The sequence below is a fragment of the Callithrix jacchus genome, chromosome 20 (assembly GCF_049354715.1).
Source record: "Callithrix jacchus isolate 240 chromosome 20, calJac240_pri, whole genome shotgun sequence".
NCBI lineage: Eukaryota > Metazoa > Chordata > Mammalia > Primates > Cebidae > Callithrix > Callithrix jacchus.
In genome coordinates this window covers 21,816,161-21,832,672 of record NC_133521.1, presented here as the reverse complement: position 1 = coordinate 21,832,672, position 16,512 = coordinate 21,816,161, and the positions used below count along the sequence as shown (strand labels likewise).

The 16,512-nt window shown below is 37.7% G+C and overlaps 1 long non-coding RNA gene across 1 annotated transcript; it reads right to left on the bottom strand.

Annotated features, from left to right (window-relative positions):
• Window positions 1-1,845: 1,845 nt before the first annotated feature.
• Window positions 1,846-7,208, bottom strand: LOC144580541 (uncharacterized). Its single transcript, XR_013530186.1, has 3 exons — window positions 6,976-7,208; window positions 4,980-5,045; window positions 1,846-2,709 (listed from the first exon to the last, which is right to left on the bottom strand). It is a non-coding gene; the product is annotated as an uncharacterized LOC144580541 (long non-coding RNA).
• Window positions 7,209-16,512: the final 9,304 nt, after the last annotated feature.

Genomic DNA, 16,512 nt, shown 5'->3' with positions numbered 1-16,512 from the left:
TCTCCCTCTCTTGTCCTGTCCTCCCCTTTCTCCTATTACTTTTCATACCTTATCCTTTCTTTCATCTCATCTCTCACTGTTAGCTAACTCAATGGCTTTCTATCTCCCTGCCTTGGTCCCTCTTTTTCCTCTCTCTCTGCTGCTCTTTCTTTCCACATCCTTTCCCTTTCCCAGCATCCTTTCTTTCCCTGTTCTTCCTTCTCTTGGCCTCTCCCTTTTTCTCTCTGGCTTTTTCTCCTTTAACGTCCCTCTCTCCCCATCTTTCTTTTCTTTTTCTACCTTCTCTCCCTCCCTCTCTCACTGTCTCTACCTTTCTCTTTTCCCTTCCTCATTCTCTTTCTCTTTTCCTCTCTTTCTCCCACCCTTTTCTGCCCCTCTGTCCCATTCTCTCCCTCCCCTTTATCTCCCTCTCTCCTCTCTTCCCCTCTGCCTCCCTCTACCTCTCTCCCTTACCTTCTCTCCTTTTCCTCCCTTCCTCCCACTTTTCCTCTCTTTTTCTCACTCCTTTTTCTCCCTCCCTCTTCCCTCTCCTCCCTCTCTTTCTTCCCATTCTGCCCATCTTCCCATTCTGTCCATCTCCCACCCACCCCCTCTCCCTCCATCGTGTTTCTGCAAAGCAACACCTGAGGCTGGGTAATTTATAAACAAAAAAAGGTTATTTGGCTCACAATTATGACACTTGGAAAAGTTCCGAACTGGGGACTAGCATGCGGTAAGGGCCACAGGCTGCTTCCATTCATGGCAGAAGGTGAAGGGAAGGAAGCTTGTGCATAGGTCACATGGTGAGAGAGGAAAATGGAAAGCGGGGAAGGCATAAGGCTGCACTGAACAACCAGCTCTCCCAGGAACCAGTAGTGGGAAGTCTCTATCATTACCGCGGTAGCACCAAGCCATTCAGGAGGGATCCACCCCCATAACCCAAACACATCCTAATAGGCCCCATTTCCAACACCGAAGACCAAATTTCAACATCAGGTTTGGGGTGGGGGGTAGTAGGGAGCATCCTAACCATAGCACCCTCTCTTTTTCCTCTCCTTCTTCCTCTCTCCATTCTCCCTCTCTCTTCCTCTCCATCTCTCCTTCCTTTTCCCCTCTCTCCCTCCCTCTTCCACTTGTCCTCTCTCTCTCTGCCATTTCTCTCTCCACCTTTCCCTCCATCTCTCTCCCAGTCACTCTCCCTTCCTCTCCAGCTTGCTCTCCTCAGCACAGGCTCCATTTCTTGGAGTCCTGCAAGCCTCCCTGTTTCCTTGTATTGTTCCCTCCCCCGTTGTCTCCTAAAGCAGAGCCCTTCACATCCTGCCTCCTGCTCAGTTAACTGTTGATTATCCTGTACATCTCAAAGTGTGCCCCCTCCCAGCTGCCTCTCCTGATACCCTACACTAAATTAATTCAATTTTTATTATTCTCTCTCATAGTCCTTCAGTGATTCAATTTCTTTTTAGGATCCTCTCTTGGGAAAACTCCAAAGGTAGGCTGCAGCCAAATTGCAAAGAGCTATGCAGATTTCTCCTGTACCAGGCAAATGAATCATGGGGACCAGGGCACAATGTTTGACACACTGAAATAAAACAATAATCAAATGACATAATGTGCCTCCAACATGCTCTGTCAAGGTATAAGGTAGAATACAAATGACAGGCATTGCTATTATCATCTCTTCATTCCACTCATCAGATTACTTTGGGCGAGTACAGAATGAACTTAGTTTTCCCCAATGGCAGTATTGGGGATACACCATTCACTCAATAATAAGTTAAAAATTCTAATTTTTATTCATTTGACTTCTATTAAACCTATCACCATTATTTATAGAGGCTCCTAAAGAGAAATGAAAAGAAACATGTGTTTATTGAAGACAAACTTAAAGGTTTATTACACCAGTGATACCATTCAAATAGCTTTGCAAAAACACTTTATTTTATCTAAAAAGTCATTCATTTAGCCTATGATACATACAATTTAGAAACGAAAGCAAACAATAGAGTCTTATAGGAAGGGTCTGGAAAGGAATAGGTTGAAAACAGATGAGTAAGTCTACAGGGGTAGATTCTCTATCCCTTTCCCTGTTTCTCTATCAGCCCTCCCTCACTGCATGCTGTCCATGTCCCCACACCAGCAGCAACATATGAGGTCAGGGTTATTCTTAAGCAGTCTACCATATCATGTTGTTCTTGTGTAGACTCAAAAGACCTGTTCATGTCCAAAAATTCCTTTGGTCCCTGCCCTGGCTATTTCTGTCCCACCTGTCAGAAGGTGCATTAAAAGATTGCAAAAACAAAATGAAGCATTCGGTATTTTTGTCCCGTAAGCAAGTGACTGCAGGCTTATTTTTTAATAGTTTTTTAATTTCAGTCTATTGGTTCTGCCTAACCTTCAAATCTCCTCTTTATACAGTGGCTATAGAAAATTACAGGACCTCAAAGAGGTTCCCAGAGTATGCTTGAACCCCTGAAGAAGGATACTGGCATGTCTCATGCACAAGCTGCATGCAGACATTACTGTTGGTGATGACAATTACATTTCCTTCAAATCTCCCAGTCAGCCTGTATGGTAAGAATTCCTCTAATTTCATGAGTGTTTAAAGTGAGCTTCACAGAGGTTATACAATAACCCAAGGTTTACACAGCTTCTGTCTCATTCCCAAGTTCAAGTGGGACATACTGGAGAGTCCAAAGGAAGTTCTGATGAATTTTGCTGGTTGAACAAATTCTGAAAAAGATTATAAATATTTAAAGGGATAACAGGACTTTCAAAAGAAACAAGTGATTGATATAATTTTTGGCAATGTATTTCTTTCCTGGCCAATGGCCACATATATGTCATATTTTAAGGAAGTTCCCAAGACAGAGCAAGCATATCATATTCTGGTGACAAAAAACAGCCAAAAATACACTTAAACTATGGAAATCGTTTTACTATCAAAAAGCAGATTGTTTGGGGAGCTACCAGTCACAGCATTTCTCCTCGGAGAAAATTCCAGACACTTTCTTTCTCAGTATCTTTGGAGGCACCTTTGGAAAGAGTGACCAGGTCCTGGAATTTATGCCTAAGAGAGGATTTCTAAGGTTAAATTTTATTTCAGAAAGATAAGTTGCCAAAAGTTCACCAAAATATTTCAGTCAGTTCCTCCTTTATGTGTCTATGCAAGGCTCATTTGGGAAAAGAAAAGCAAAAACAAAACAGAAAGTAAATTTCATTACAACTTTTTTTTGGATGCATTGCAAAATAAATAGATGCAAAACTGAGTGGCTATACATACTTTGTTGGATTAAAACAATGCAAACTGATACTGTGTCTAAATGTTTAATATAAACATTGACACTGAATAAGTTTGCAGATCAACAGCTGCTCAAACAAAAGCAGTGAATCTAATGGATTTCATAGTTGAAGCCCCCAATCAGAATGGAGTTCACATTCACCACTCACAGCTTATTCAACTGTTCTTGTGTACTGGCCTTTGTGACAAAATGATTATCTACTTTTAATCACCTTCTAAGAAGCAATCAAAGCAAAGTTACTTATTTGGTGTTTCCAGACCAAATGAGTGCAGGGCAATTAATTTTATTTCCCAAACAAAATCCAGTTAGTACTATTGATACACAATTATGCTTTGCCATCATAATGCCATTGTGCTATGTGGTCCAATTTCAAACATTTACAAAGGCATTCCAATTACATTTGAATTCTCTTATCCCGTTCTATGTACAATTCAAGTATTCCATTTAAGGACATCTACAAACCCTGGGGATTATAGATGAAACATCCCCTTTTGTGAGAAATCAAGAACTCCATGGCCTAAATTGATTTATGACTTTGCAGGAATTTGAATCTTGGTTGAAGATGCTGGCAAGTGAGAGTCAATTACTTAGTATAGGTGTAGATAGCATATGCCTCCCAATTTAACTATATAGCAGCTAACTATTCGCTGTACACAAAATAAATTTTGGAAAGCAATGGAAATAGTGGGTTTTCTTTTTTTTTTTTTTCTTTCTTTTTTTTTCTTAGAGAGAATGAGTATCCACTGTTAATGCCAGTCACGTAAGTCAGGAGAAAATAATGACTGACACCTTTATAAGTAATGGCATCCCAACAAGAAACAAAAGCAATCCCCCCCAACAACATCACCTCATAAGAGGGTGAATTTTATTGTCATATTAATTAAGTTACTTATTACTAAAAGTCTTAGAGGGTGTGCCTCATAAATAACAAAGGTGTAATACGTGTGATTAAATAAACATAATTATTTACTTTCATATAACATTTCCTGGATGAATTTTGGATTTGGCTATTTTCATGGCATAGTCATAAAGGGAGATTAAGTAGAGTGCTGTAAAAGTGGAATGCGTTAGTCTTTTGGGTCTTTCAAGTGTCGTTTAAGTAGTAAGACTTAATCCGTTAGAAGTCACTTATTCACTTGGGTTTCACTTACATCCCTTCTTATTCTTAATGCAGGAAATACTATATTTAGTTTTTTCAGCAGAAACCAATTTTTTATTTTATCTTTTTGTTTTTTTATTTGATTTAAGAACAAAGTACTTTCTTAGAATAAATACTAATAAAGATAGTTACTTTTAGTAATAAATATATACAACTTTATGATGTTTTTCTTCTTATTTTGGAAAGTAAGAAATTCCAAAGCTACCCTGATACTGAGGTTTTTATCTTCATGGCCTTGTATTATTTTGATAAAGTGTTTTTATAAATACTCCTACAGCTGTTATATCTTCATGTTCAATTCCTAGTCTGCCTTTTTGTATTGCTGACAAAATATATCTCCTAGAGTATTATTTTTAACACAAAATTTCACACCCCTCAAATTTTAATGCCTCTCCTATGTCAACTTTCAGGGATTCAGTTTCTTTTGATAATTTGCCGATTTCCTTTGTTTTAAATGAAAGTCAATCTCTTTAAATTATTGAAGCACAAATGTCATCAACTCTAAAATAAGGGGTGTTGGGAAACTATCACTTATTACGTACCTGGTCACTCTTTGAAACTGTGCCAGATATATCACAAGATTATCTCACAGAATCTTCCCAGTAATCCTGAAATATGGAGAAGGAAATTGAGTTTTAGGAAAGAATCCTGTAACTTACCTTTAAAGGCCAAAATTGGAAGGGTGAATGTGTATGAAAGCAAAGAAAAATAAAACTGACATAAGAATTTAACAAGAAGACGAGTGACTGTTGAGGGTCTGATACCCAAATGTTTTATTCCGCCATTCTTTACAGTGGAGGCCTTGTAGATTGCTACTGTTTGAAGACAATTGATGCCAGCCGATGCCTATATATGCAAGTGACTTTGAATAGCATTTTCAGCCTAAATCAAGCCAACTCCAGAGCAAAGACCTCAGATTTTTAGCTACCTCATAATTGTCAATATCCAGAAGCTCTATTCCCAAAGGCTTGGCCTCCACACAAGAGGGTGTATGTTATTGAAAGCAACTAAGACTGTTTCAGGGAGTTCATTGCATACTAGTATTTTAAATAAATATTTCCTTCTTACTTTTTATAGCTTATTATGTCTAGCCAGGTTCTTGTCTAGACTGGCCACAAGAAAGAAAGCAATGCCATAATATATATTTATAGATATCACTCATTTATTCTTTCATTCGCTTACAAATATTGGAGCTGATATGCCATGTGGCAGGTGTTGTTCTATGGCTTGGCATCATAGTGATAAGACAAACTCCTGACATCCTAATAATCTATAATCTAGATTAGTCATTTTTGAAACTATTTTCCTTGAAGTATTAGAGATTGACCAAAATCTCTCCATTTATCCATTGCTTTTTTACTTACAAATATGAATGAACTTATGTACAACAAATAAAAATAAATTGAGCTATGTCTATAAGATGAAAAAGTATGTAGTAATTAATGATATTTATGCATTTTTTATAATAATGTGAATTTTTATGAATTAAGTTAAAATTATAAAAATGGAATTACATATATGTGTGTGTGCATATATATATACACATACATATATAATAGATTGTTATACATAAAACATATGCACAAAAATTATGCCTGAGAGAAATTATATAGAATTATTAACAAGGGTTTTCTGTGTGAAGAGTAAATTAATAATTTTTTGTTACTCTTTAAGTTTTCTGAAATTCCTAAAATAATTATGCATTCATTTTCTGAAAAAACAAACACCTATTCTACAAATAAACTATTCTGCCTTCTCAATAGTATATGTCACCTTTCATTATTCTTCTTTTGAGACAGAGTTTTGTTCTTGTTGCCCAGGCTGATGTGCAATGGCACGACCTTTGCTCACTGCAACCTCCTTCTCCTGAGTTCAAGTGATTCTCCTGCCTCAGTCTCCCTAGTAGCTGGGATTACAGGTGCCTGCCATATTTTGTATTTTTAGTAGAGACAGGGTTCCTTAATATTGGTCAGGCTGGTCTCAAACTCCTGACCTCAGGTGATCTGCCAGCCTTGGCCTCCCAAAGCACTGGGATTACAGGCATAAGCCACTGCACCCAGCCTCACCTCTCACTATTTTTAACAATACCCACCCATGTCACCATGTATATTGTAGTTGAACAAACAGCTAGGAAGACATTATCATTTTTATAGAAATATAGAAAAAAAATTTGTGGCCAAAACACAAGAGAAGACAGCATTCACAGTAGTGGTTAGATAAATGTGGGACTATTTTGGAAATGTGCAAATTGTATTATTTTCAAGCACTCCTCAAATCAAATATAAGCACCATTTAGGCCAGTTTTTCTTGTTGTTATTGTTTAAATGACAGAAGCAATAAAGAAACAACTGAAGCTTCTCCACCTATTAAGAGAGAAGAAGAGGGCCAGACACAATGGCTCACGCCTGTAATCCCAGCACTTTGGGAGGCCAAGGTGGGCAGATCACTTGAGGGTAGGAGTTGGAGACCAACCTGACCAACATGGCGAAACCCCATCTCTACTAAAACACAAAATTAGCTGGGTGTGATGATGCTCACCTGTAGTCCAAGCTGCTCCAGAGACTGAGGCAGGAGAGTCACTTGAACCCGGGAGGTGAAGATTGCAGTGAGCCTAGATCATGCCATTGCACTTCAGCCTGGGCAACAAAGAGCAAAACTCTGTCTCAAAAAAGAAAAGAAGAGAAAAGGAAAGAGGGAGAGAGAAAGAAAGAAAGAAAGAGAGAGAGAGAGAAAGAAAGAAAGAAAGAAAGAAAGAAAGAAAGAAAGAAAGAAAGAAAGAGAAGAAAGAAAGAAAGAAAGAAAGAAAGAAGAAAGAAAGAAAGAAAAAGAAAGAAAGAAAGAAAGAAAGAAAGAAAGAAAGAAAGAGAAAGAAAGAAAGAGGCAGAACACTTTCTTCCACTGTGAACTTGGCAAAGCTCATCAACTCATGACATACTTGACAACAAACTGAATACAACCAGAGCCTGCCAGATTTGCAGAAGGCCATTATTCATTCTCTATTCTATAGCAGAGATCATGAGTAAGTTTTTGGAAGCAGTCAAACATTCCCTTCCTCTGGTTATCTGTATAGTTTAGTGATTTCAAAAATTTCCTTAAGATGGGAAAAGAGTCAAACTTCTGTTAAGTAATAAAGGAGGTAATTATAGACCTAATAAGAGAACTATGCTGAAGCAGGCTAAAGGATAGCTTACCGGCTGCTTCAAGTTCCACTCCTTTATAATTGGACACAAAATTCTGGAGGTTTGACCCAAGAATTAGCCATTTTTTTTTTCCTTCAAGCTCTGTTGTCACCATAAAGCCCAAAGATGGAAACAACAGCTTTCCAAAGATTACAAATACACAGACGTTTGTCAGTTCTGCAAGAAAAAAGAGTAGTGTCAGTCTAGGTGAAGAGCCTCAGATGGCTTCAGAGTTTTAGACTTGGAGGACACTGATCTAGATAAAACATGCAAACTTGTTATTTTTAATTCTTCTTTTTTAATAGCCTTCAAATATGGTTTTGTTATTCTAGGTTTTAAAGAGATATTTGGCTGTAAAATCTTAAAGGAAATCTTTCTTCCTTCATGACAAAGTTAACAGCAATAGCCATTGTGAGGAGGTTTTATATTTGTTCATTCTTTTCATTCTCGAAACCATTCTTTCAGGTGCACATTATATTTTAAATGAAAGTGGCATCCAGAGAAACGACCTAAATATCAAGAACATGTCACTTGAAAGTCTTCCTTGTAGGATGTGAAGCCAGTTGCCTCTAACTCCGAGTTTAATAGGCTTTCATTGCTATCATACTGCCAAGAGATGAGTTTAAATGTGCGCTGTAAGAATAGTTATTTAACATGAACTCTCAGGTATTAACTATATGACATTTAACACATCAAAATATACTTTTTAAAATGTCCTTTTAATGTGAACTCTCTAAATTCATCAAATAATTAGTGCCTTGTAGACTCAAGTGAATTTTAGCACAAACATTGAGGAAATCCTATTTCTCAAGGAAAATTTATTCATTTTCCCAAAGTATTATATATCCCAAAATCATATTTAAAGTCAAATTTTCACTGATAATATAAATAGATACATATAGAAAACGATGCCACTGTATTGTTTATATGGAAACCACAATAAAGTCAACATGGTTAGAAGAGGTGATTTTGGAGGTGTTAGTATTATAACAATATGCTGAACATAGAATTCAAAACCAGAGCTTTGAAATTTCACCTTATTGCTAATTGAATATCCTCAGATAATGCAGTTAAACTCCTTGAACTTCAGTTTCTTCATCTGAAAACTGGAGGGAATTATGACCAACTTACAAGATTGTTAGAACAGAGGAAAAACATGCAGAGTAAATTACTTAAAGTATATGTAAAACTTGTGTTGTTAAAATAATCACTTCGAAGTTTGATTAAAAATCTATGAAAATCTTTCTTGATAATGTCTTTCTAAGTTTCACTTATTCAACACATTTTTATTAACTGTCTACATTTGCCAGTATATTATTTGGCTAGGGTTGTCGTAACAAAATACCACAGAGCAAGTGCCTTCAGTAACGTAAATTTATTTCTCACAACCCTGGAGGCTGAAAGTCCAAGATGAAGGTGTTAGCAGGTTTAGTTTGCTGAAACCTCTCTCCTTGGCTTGCGTACAGCTGTTTCTAGCTGCGTCTTCACATGATCTTTCCTCTGTGCCCTTGCTTCCCTGATTTCTTTTCTTCCTATAAGGACACCAGTCATATTAAATTAGGGCCCATTCGTATGACCTCATTTAACCTGACTACCTCTTTAAAGGTCCTATGTGAAAGTACAGTTGTATTCTGAGTTACAAGGAGTTAGGACTTCAACATATTAACTTTGTGGGGGATGAGACAGTGAAATAAAGAATTGGTATTCCCCAACTTAATGCTTGGGCATTACGTTAGAGAACTGAATAAAACTATGTGAAAAACAGATGAGTTGTCGGCCCTCAAGGAATTTCAATCTGGCAGAGGAGCATATGAACTAAAAGGAAAAAAGACAACAATGTGATGAGTTACTTTAGCTAAATTACTGGGTGAGTGAAAGCAGAAAGTTGGGGCATTTTATCCAAATATAAGAGTCAAGAAAAGATAACGAAAGCATTTCTTCTAAATTTACAATTGGTATAGAAGTGTCACCAGAAGGGCAGTAATCCTCATTTCTTTGTCCTCTTGGAGAAAGTGTTCTGCCAAGCGACTGATTTAGCCAAGTAGAGAATTTGCTGAAGGAAAAAAGCAGAGAGTTATTTGAGGGGAGAGTAAACTGCTCAAAAATGAAGCAGAGAGCTGGCTGAAGGGATCGAGCCAGCAGCAGCTTTGAGAGTTCTGCACTGGGTTTTCATTATGTCAGACTCCTTCTTGAAGTTCCCACCTCTGTCTTAAGTTTCTGCCTTTCCTTTGTCTAGTTTTTCTGCTCCTGCCTTAGGTCTCTGCCTTGTCCCCTCCTAGTTCCTGCCACAGGTCTTTGGGACCCCACCGTTAGTCTTAGTTGGTGCGCATGTGCAGGCTGGGGCTAGACAGAAATCCTATTGACTGCGTTGCTCATTACTGCCATCCTAGAAAGGGCGCATAGCAGTTAAATCTGCATTTATTACCCCTGAGTGTGTCTTAGGAGTTTCTCCTTTGCCCTCCATAGGAGCATATAACCTACATTCAGATAGGGTAACTACAAAGTGAGCAATTACTGGGAATCTAACGGGGCAATCCTTCTGCTTGGGTACTTAGCCTCCTCTTTTTTATAACTAGAATGCAGGTTTTCAGTGGTCTAGGGGTGTGAGACTTTTCAGACCTCCCTTTTCTTGGGGGTTCCCAGCTGTCTGCCTACTCTAACAGAAGTAGGAGTCAGTCTTACAAAGCTCGAGGAGGTAAAGTGTGTTCCAGACCTAAATGGTGAAGTAAGCAAAGCTCTAAAGCTGAGAATATGCATTTGGGGGATTTACTTAAGACTACAGGGTGGGGCAAAGAAAAGGAGAAAAAGAGGAAAGAAGAGTATGCGGAGATAAATGTGCATGACACAATCCTAATGGGCCTTTCAAGCTAAATCAGAACTTTATACTTTACCCTGAGGGTAACAAGAACCTTATAAAAATGTATGAGATAAGAAGAAGACATTAGCAAGTTTGTGTTTCATGAAGATTTATGATATAGAAAATAGGCTGGAAAGAGGTAAAAATGAAATCAGAATCTCCAGTCTTATAGTTGTTCCAGTATTCCAGTCAAGATGGCCTGGGACTTGGAAATATCAAAAGGCATGGAAAGAAATCGATACATTTTTGAGTTATTTATGGGGTTGAATTTGTATCTGGATTGAATGGGGAGGGATGAGAGGGCGTGCAGAGGAGTATGAGATGATGCCTGCGGAGCTTTGGCCTCCAGTACATGAGTGGCTAGGAGCAGTATTGCCTGGAGGAGAGAACTAAATGAACATCAGGATTTGGAGGGAAAGCAGTGAGGTTAGTATGCTTTTAGTCCTGCTTTTCATATGGACATCTAATTGGAGATGTCAAAGAAGCAATAGGCTCTATGCATCTGGTTTCTGCTACTTGTTAATTTGTGTTTTACTGTTAATGTATATTCTTAAACCAAATTCAACTCTATTATTTCTAAGGTAAAATGCATCTTATATCACATTGTTACCATAAGGGTCCTGATCTAGACTTCAAGAGAGAGTTCTTGGATCTCCTGCAAGAAAGAATTCAGGACAAGTCCACACAGTAGAGTGAAAGCAAATTTATAAAAAAGTAAAGGAATAAAAGAATGGCTACTCCATAGACAGAGCAGCCCTATGGCCTGCTGGTTGCCCGTTTTTATGGTTATTTCTTGATGATATGCTAAGCAAGGGGTGGATTATGTATGCCTCCCTTTTTAGACCGTATTGGGTAACTTTGCTATATGACATTGCCATAGCTTTTGCAAACTGTCATGGCGCTGGTGGGAGTGCAGCAGTGAGGACGACCAGATGTCACTCTCTTCACCATCTTGATTTCGGTGTGTTTTAATCATCTTCTTTACCACAGCCTGTTTTATCATCAAGGTCTTTATGATCTGTATCTTCTGCTGACTTCTTATCTCATCCTAAGACTTAGGATGTCTTATCAACTGGGAATATAGGCTAGTATATCTCAGCCTTATTTTACGCAGCCCCTATTCAAAATGAAGTTTTTCTGGTTCTGATGCCTCTGACAACATCAACTCCTTATTTTTGTAAGACACAACTAATAATTAGTAACTTCCTTTTTTTTTTTTTTTTTTGATTCGAGATGGAGCTTAGCTCTTGTTAGGCAGGCTGGAGTACAATGGCGCTATCTCGGCTCACCACAACCTCCACCTCCTGGATTCAAGCAATTCTCCTGCCTCATCCTCCCAAGTAGCTGGGACTACAGGTGTGCACCACCATGCCCAGCTAATTTTTTTTTTTTTTTTTTTTGAGATGGAGTTTCGCTCCTGTTACCCAGGCTGGAGTGCAATGGCACGATCTCGGCTCACGGCAACCTCTGTCTCCTGGGCTCAGGCAATTCTCCTGCCTCAGCCTCCTGAGTAGCTGGGATTACAGGCACACGCCACTATGCCCAGCTAACTTTTTTGTATTTTTAACCTGTATGGTCTCGATCTCTTGACCTCGTGATCCACCAGCCTCAGCCTCCCAAAGTGCTGGGATTATAGGCGTGAGCCACCCGCGCCGAGCCTAATTAGTAGCTTTCTTTTAGCTCCTTGGAGTAAATTGTGGACTATAAGAAGTACCTGGATTGGCACTTTTGATGTTATTTTATTTATTTATTTTTTGAATCTGTACACAAGAGTTCAGCTCAGCTTAAATTATGTTATGGGCCAGTACATTTAGCAAATTGTATAAATCCATGCTGAAAGATGCAAAGAGGCAACCCATGAAAATTTATGTAGAGCAACCTCATTTATTGTTGTAAAGACACTTGAATAAAATTCAAAGCCATGAATTTACAAACACTAAAATGGAAAATCCAATTAAGATCATAATTTTACTCAATAACAGCAAAAACTCCAAGGTTATTTTTTAAAATTGTCAAGGAATTTGAATAGTCATTTCTCTAAAGATAGACAAATAGTCAATAAATACAGGAAAAGACGGTTGCTCAACACCACTAATCATAAGGGAAAAGGGAATCAAAAACCATAGTGAGGTATCACTTCACATTGTTAGCATGGATTTATTTAAAACAATATAAAGCCTAATAGGTGTTGCCAAGGATATGGAGAAATTGGAATGCTGTGCATTGTTGGCAGGAATCTAAAATGGGGCAGTAACTGCAAAAAAAATGATATGGCCATTCCTCAATTATATGTAGAATTACAATATGTTGCAGGGATCCCACTTCTGGATATATAACCAAATACAAATAATAAGAACTCCAACACATATGTTGTGCACTCTTGTCCATAGCAGCATTATTTGTATTAGTCAAAATATGAAAACAGCACAAATGTTCGTCATCAACAGACGAATGGATGAACAAAATGTGGTATATGCAGACAGTAATGTATTATTCAGCCTTAAAAAGATATGAGACTGTGACATATGCAACATGGGTAAACCCTGAGAGCTTGTGCTATTTGAAATAGGCCAGTCCCAAAAATCAAATACTCTATAATTCCACTTACCTGAGTTACCTAGGGTAGTCAAAATCATAAAGATTGAAACTAGAATGGGGTTGTTGGGAGACAGAGAGAAAGTAGAATGAGGAGTTACTGTTTTATGGATATAGAGTTTTAGTTTTAAAAGATAAAAATATTCTGAAGGTAGATGATGGAAATGGCTACACAGCAATATGCATATACTTAAAGCCCCCAACCTATAAACTTAAAATGAATAAAATGGTAAATTTTATGTTGTGTATCTTTTTCACCATTAAAACAAATTTTAAGAATGCACAATTTTGTAGTACTTTTTCTACCTGTGATTTACACTACAAGTAAAAATCTCAGTTTGTCCCAATGCAAGTGTATGGTATCAGCACTTTATAATAATATCAGCAATAGTGAATGTATCAATATGTAAGGAAGTCACACTATCCTACAAATTGCTTATATGCTGCCTATGTGTCAAAAACAGTATTTTGAAACAAATGTCAAATTTACAGCACATATGGGAAGGTCTAAACCTTGAGATCTTCTTCCTATCCCCATTAACAGAAGCACAATTAGATGCTGGGATTGGAATTTACTTGAACTTAAGTACAGGAAAAAAATAAAATAAAATAGAAGTTAATTTATAAGCAGTATTGTTTTGAGTCTGTAATTTATATTAATATTTCAGAGGATAGTTAGAAAAAAAGCCCCTTGGTAATGAGTTCCAATACATCAAAGAAGAAATAAACACATATGTTCACAGTGTCTGGGAGAATAATACAAATAAATTATTACAAAATGAGAAAAAGATTGATTGGATTGATACTCCTTGGAGCTGCTGTTTCTTTTTGGTTAATTCCATTTATTACATGAAGTTGCTTGAAACTCCTTAAAAGTCTGTTTAATATTAGCTTGTTAAATATTGTCATAAATGTTTTAAAGTTTGGTTATTGCTTTCTTCAGATCCATAACCTTGCTTTAATAACCCACATATATTCACATCCATTTAGCAGACACATTACATTGTGTCATTAAGTTGCACAATGAGTATAATTGCTTTACTTCCTACTGATTCTCTCCTAGGTCTAAGTCATCAGAAAAGAACATTAGAACATTCTCATAGAGCCTTACAATCTAAAAACCCACTGCCATCTGAAGGGATCAGGCAAGGTAAGAGTCTTTATCTCTCTCTCAACATCTTAATTACTTATCACCTAACTCTAGGCAGGTCAGGGGAATTTTTGGAGATACTTTGTCAATCTGACTTGAATAATTAAAAAAAATAAAAAACAAAAAACTCAGCACTTACTCTCTGTTAGAGGAGAACAAATGGCCAAGAACTGATGGGAGCTCCAGGGAGCTTCACACCTCAATCAGGATATAAATGAGATTTACTAATCCACATTTGCACATAAAAAAGTCAACTCACTAAAAAGAGTCATCTCTTGATTAGATGCTTCAAATCCTTTGGGTTCACCCCTTTGCTATATCTCCTGCTTCTTTCGGACATCTGGTTATTCCAGCTCTCAGAAATCCTTTGCACCTCCTCAAGAGACTACAGGGAAAGCATAATGCAAAACTGGAATTATTGTTCTGAGCTTCAGCTGCAGTAAGCAATTAGATTAGATATAATCAGAACTTGAAACTATAGGCAAATGACAATTTGAAAGCAGGTCATTGCCCTTGTCTTGATATCCTACCTCTATCATATACACACATAAACCTTACCACCCCTGAGTGCTTTTCATATAACAACAAAAACTCAAACAACATTATTTGTTATGAATTAATTCTTAAAAGTAATAATTCCATCTCAGTATAAATTGTCCCCATGAAAGACTTGAAATGTCCACAGGGGAATACAGGACAGGGTCTCTGGTTTGGGGTGTGTGTAAATAAGTATATTAGTGTAACCACCTGAAGAGTTCTTTCTGTCCACTGCACAAACAAGTTCAATTCATAGAGACCATGGTATTGCAGGAAAGACAGTGTAATTGACATGAGGCCAGCCACGCCAAGCAGAAGACAGTTATTACTCAAATAAATCCCCCCAAAGGCTCAGAAGTTAGGAATTTTTCAGATAGTTTGGTGGGTAGGAGTCCAGTGAGTGGGGAGTGCCGATTGGTTGAGTTGGAGATGAAATCACAGGGAGTCAAAGCTGTCTTCTTGCACTGAGTTGGTTCCTGGGTGGGGGCCACATGACTGATCGGTGAGTTCAGGTAGGGCCATCTGGTTTTTATAAATGCAAAACTATGAAAAGGTATCTCATAAAGCCAATATTAGGTTCTACAATAGTGATGTTATCTGCAGGAGTAATTAGGGAAGTTGTCAATCTTGTGACTCTATAATAAATTATTTGTATTGCTAGTAATTATTTGACTACACCTCCTTCTTACTAAAATTTACGCCTCTCTCATTCTCTTGACTTGGTGGCCTTTCTTAGTTTTACAAGGGCAGTTTAGTTTTTGGAAAGTGTTATTATCATTTAAACTATAAACCAAAATTTCCCCCAAATTAGCTTGGCCCATGCCCATGCATGAGTGGACAGCCAGCCTTTGAGGCTAGAAGCAAGAGACAGTGAGTCATGTCAGATTTCTCTTATTATAATAATTTTGCAAAGACAGTTTCATTAGTGGATTCCTTGCTCATTGTGTCAGGTAAAGTAATCTAGTTTGAATTTCAGGAGAACTTTGCAGGACTGTGTGACTTTAGACAAGCCTCATAACCTCTCTCAATCTCATTTCCATTATTTGTAAAAGTTAAAACTACAAACATTACCCCCAAGTCTGTGTTTCTATTTAATACTGTAAGAGGCATGTGCAATGTTTGAATGTATAAGGCAGACACTGAGCTCTCAATCAGGTGACAGTCTAGACTTAGGGTTCATTAAATTCAAATGTGCATACATATCCCTGGGGAACTTGTGATACATGAATATTCCTGCAGAACACAGAGAAACTCTGATTAGGGATTGTTGAAATAGCTGATTTTTTTCCTTCTAAATAAAAATCTGAAGTATATTATTCATTAAACAACTTATTATTTTCAATGTGTTCTGATAACGAATGTGTGTAATATTGTGAAAGATATATTTGGTCTTCCTCCCAGTTTTCTATCATACCTCTTTTAAAATCCTAGGCGTCTCTAGGGTGATGAGTGTTTTTGCATGCTAATGAGTTGACTGGTGGCTGGGGATCCCTAGATAGCTTCAAGATGAGGCTTGTTTACCCAAAAAACCAAGGCATGACTGGAGATTTGGGACTTTCAGCCCCACACCTCAAACTCTGGGAAGGGGAAAGGGACTGAAGGTTGAACTGATCACCAGTGGCCAATGAATTATCATTCATACCTAGGATATATCACGCAAAGGACTGAGTTTGAATAGGCTTCTGGATAGTTGAACACATGGATGTTTCTGAAGAGTGGCAGGATGGGGAAATTCTGTGCCCCTTCCCACATACCTA